Genomic DNA, 4,575 nt, shown 5'->3' on the forward strand with positions numbered 1-4,575 from the left:
CTAATTCTTTTATTTCTCTTCTGCCTTACTATCTTCTCCTTTTCAAATTTCACTGTCCTTCTTTTCATCTTTCCCTCTTCTTCTTTATTCCTAGTCTTATTTTGAGCTCCTCTTCTTCACCCACTCAAACATATGTCTTTTTGAGGAGCTACCCCAGTTTTTTTTTTAATTAACTTTCATAAACTAAGCATTTCCTTCTTAATTGGAAAGAGACAGAGACAAAGGAGGAGAGAGAAATTGTTTTCATATTTTTTTGACCTAGAGCATGCTAGCTCAATAGAATAGTAACATTTAGGGGCACCTGGGTGGCCCAGCTGGTTAAGCGCTGACTTTGGCTCAGGTAACGATCTCACAGTTCGTGGGTTTGAGCCCCACATCCAGCTCTGTGCTAGCAGCTTGGACCTTGGAGCCTGCTTTGGATTCTGTGTCTCCCTCTCTCTCTGCCCCTCCCCTACTCATGCTCTGTCTCTCTCTCTCTCAAAAATAAATAAATGTTAAATAAAATTTAATAAGAACATATAAAAGAATACTACTTGAATTCATTTTATGATCAGTATATGAAGGAGAGATCCAGATTTTCTTGTGCCTAAAGCTAAACAGTACAAAATTAAATATGAAAGCAAATATTTGTTTTTAAGGAGAGTAATCAAAACAATTTAAAAATATTAAAAGTTTACAAATGCCATGCATATCTCAAATGCCAGAAAAATAATATAATATTTTTGTGAATCAAAATTACCTGACACACATCTATGACACTTTTCACCCACATCTTTTGGCTTCATGTTCTTTGAATCTTCTTCATAAGCAATGATTTTACAATATTCTCTGTAGAAAGATAATAGTATTGCTACAAGTTTGTTCCCCACAAATAGGAACAGGAAATAAGTTCCATCTTATGCAATTCCTATTAACAAAGAAAAATGAGTGGCACATTTGTAATTGTAATTCTCTCTGCTCCATTATCAAACATATGTCTGACAGGAGAAAAATTGATTGGGGTCAGTGAGAATCAAATCCTGTAGTTTCCCACATATGATGATTGAAAGAATTTTCCACAGATAGTCCTACTCAACACAATTTCTCATTACAATTTCTCCTCTACTACCCGTATGTTACTGGTGGTAGCCTGCCATGCCAATCCCAAGCAGAGGAGGACTGTAGGCTTAACAAGAAAGGGCACTGAAGGACTCTGAACCATACTTTCCTCATCTAACATTTCAAAGAAAATTGATAACAAGAAATTGAACTGTCCTGATGATTTACTGAGAATAGTTTACCTGTAGCAACACACTGCTGAGAATCTACTAAACTTCTCAGAGAGAAAACCATTTTCATTCCGAGGAAGGTTTTTATTTATTTATTTTTTTAACAATGTTTTGATGCCAGCAGAATTGTGGAAAAACGGGTAGTCCCCCAGTAATTCCAGGTAATGCATTTTGCCTGTTTCTCCCCTTTCCTTTGAAAATTCTGCTGTCAGGTATCAATTAGCAATAGTGCACACCAAACTCTAAATGAGTGAGAAGAGCGTCTGTCAACCTGTGGTCCTTGGAACACAAGTTTCCAGCAATGTTAATAGGTGTTGTATGTTTTAATTATGGAGTTCTTAATCTCCGATTGGTTCATTTTTATGTTTTTTTAATGTTTGCTTATTTATTTATTTTGTGGGAGAGAGTGAGAGAGCAAGAAAGCATGTTGAGTGGGGGAGGGGCAGAGAAGGGGAAAGGAATCCCAACCAAGCTCCACAATCAGTGTGGAGCCTAACTTGGGGTGCGAACTCATGACTGTGAGATCATGACCTGAACTGAAATCAAGAGTCAGGCGCTTAACTGACTGAGCCACACATGTGCCCCTCCTTTTTTATGTTGTTAGGGTTTTTTTGTTGTTGTTTTGTTTTGTTTTGTTTTGTTTTGTTTTGTTTTGTTTTTGAGAGAGAGAGAGAGAGAGAGAGAGAGAGAGAGAGAGCACTGGAGAAGAAGACAATCCTAAGCAGGCTCCACACTGTCAGCACAAAGCCCAGATGTGGAGCTCCATCTCAGGAACCATAAGATCATGACTGAAATCGAGAGTCAGACGCTTAGCTGACTAAGCCACCGAGATGCCCTTTTTTTTTTAAGATTTTTTTTCCTAATGTTCTCTATCTCTTTGTTGAGGGTCTCATTTAGGTCCTCCTCTTTTTCAAGTCCAGTGAGTATCTTTTTGACCATTACTTTAAATTCTCTACCAGGCATATACTTATCTCTGTATGTTTAGCTCTCTTGCTTTGATTTTGTCCTATTCTTTCATTTGAGATACATTCTCTGTCTCCTCATTTTATCAAATTCTCTATGTCTGTTTCTATGTGTTAAGAAAGTGAGCTACATCTCTTGCTCTTGAAAGCAGTGGCCTTTTGAAGAGGAGTTCCTCTAGTGTCCTACAGTGCAATGTCCCCTGTTCACCAGAACCTTGTGCTTCAGAGGTGTCTCCTATGTGGGTTGCATGCTCCCTGCCGTTGTGGCTAAGCTGAATTTGCCTTCAGTCCAGTCATCTGCAATGGTTCTCTCTGCCTGTTGTGGGCAGGGCTTGGTCCCTGTGTTATTAATGGGGCCCCGTCAGGGGCCGCCTTGGGCTTGAGTTGAATGAGATATATTATACGAAATGCTGCATACTCTCTCTTCTTTGAGCGTCAAAAGATGTATTTGTATGTTAAAGTCTTTGTAAACTTTGCATAAATAAACCTATTTAACTAAGTTTTTCCTGAATTTAAATGACCACAGAATCACATATGCACACACATACATGCACACCCCATTTCTAGTGAGTGTGCACATCTGTGATGGGGAGGGAGGGAGGAAGTTAGTGGCAAAGCTATAGAACTAGTAGTGTTCGGGGGCGCCTGGGTGGCGCAGTCGGTTAAGCGTCCGACTTCAGCCAGGTCACGATCTCGCGGTCCGCGAGTTCGAGCCCCGCGTCGGGCTCTGGGCTGATGGCTCAGAGCCTGGAGCCTGCTTCCGATTCTGTGTCTCCCTCTCTCTCTGCCCCTCCCCCGTTCATGCTCTGTCTCTGTCCCAAAAATAAATAAACGTTGAAAAAAAAATTAAAAAAAAAAAAAAAAAAGTAGTAGTGTTCCTTCTGTGGACTGTGGAAAATGACCTCTCCCCAAGACATCAAAATCGAAGCTATAAGAATGACACTTCAGGTCTGGAATTTTAGGCATATGGAGACAGTAGGCATTCTCATAGCTGCTAAAATCATACCAACAGGCAGTCATTTGTCATTTTTCAGTATGAAGGCCCTGATCAAGCCTACTGCTATGTCATTAATTCTAAAAGGATATGGCCAGTAATTCAGTCCATCTGATTTTCCAGGCCTTGGGAATATCTGCTTCAATGTAGCACACAGAAAAGCTATAGCAGATTGGGCATATTTTGAGCCACAGGCAAAATATTCTAAGTTCAAGTACTTACTGGATTTTACTTGCCAGTTTTCATGGCATGTGTGATATTTTTAGCTGACTACTGATAGTCACTAAACCCAACAATAGTGCACATTTTACATAAGAAACACACTAGTATTTTGACAAAGACTCTCTCCTTGACCAAACTTTAGTCAGGCTTCTTTGAACTGTCTTTTCAACTAGGCCTCAACCTTCAGACTTCCCGGTCTAACTTTATACACTCATTTTTAGCAAAAACACTTTTAAGTCAGTTTAGCAAGAATCCCGCCCTCCCCCCCCCCACAATGTCTGATCACCCTTGATATCTGATCAAATTCCTCATCCCCCATGTGATATCTGATCACCCATACCAGCTTTCCGCAAGAATCCTATCAAGTTGGTTTAGCCAGAATCCTTCCTAACCGCTAATGTTTCCTCTTAGCAATTTTCTATCCACTGACCCCTATCCTGCTCCTTGGCTATAGATCCTCACTTGCCCATGCTGTTTATAGAATCGAGTCCAGTTCTATAGTGAGGTCCTCTTGCCATGTTGCGACAGTTCCTGAATAAAAATCTGTTTCTGCTGCTTTAAATACTGTCCAACTCTGGCTTTTCTTTAACAACATGCAAGCTTGCAATATTACTTTGCAGCAGAAAGTAATGAATACTTGCTTCAACTTGGGGGACACTTATTAAAAGTATTTGAGCTTATTGAAAAATTTGACAGCTTTGAAACATGAAGTTGTCTGTTCAGCCGTAAAACATATATCTGATTGCCACCAGCATTTCTAAGTTTCCTTTATGAATGAAACTCTGCCCCTCTAGAGAGTGAGAAAAGGGTTCAGATTCCAGGCCTGTCTGTGTTCAATTCTTGGCTCCTCCACTAAGACTGCCAATTAGAGCATTTTGTGATATGGACATCTGTCCACTGGACTGAGACCAGCTCATTTCACAAAATAGTTGTCAAACGGTATCAACTTTCTGTGACAACCTTCATTGGATTCAAAGGCATGCCCTTGGAAATTACATGGCTTCCTCTCCTATCATGAAATCCTTTCACTACTCAGAACTTAGGCACCCTAATTTTCAAAGCTAACTAATTATAAAATCAGAAAGCCATCCTTATTTCCTTTAATTCATGGAAATTTTATTAATGCTTG

Source organism: Herpailurus yagouaroundi, unplaced genomic scaffold, assembly GCF_014898765.1.
Source record: "Herpailurus yagouaroundi ecotype Mexico unplaced genomic scaffold, PumYag 141, whole genome shotgun sequence".
NCBI classification, from domain to species: Eukaryota; Metazoa; Chordata; class Mammalia; order Carnivora; family Felidae; genus Herpailurus; species Herpailurus yagouaroundi.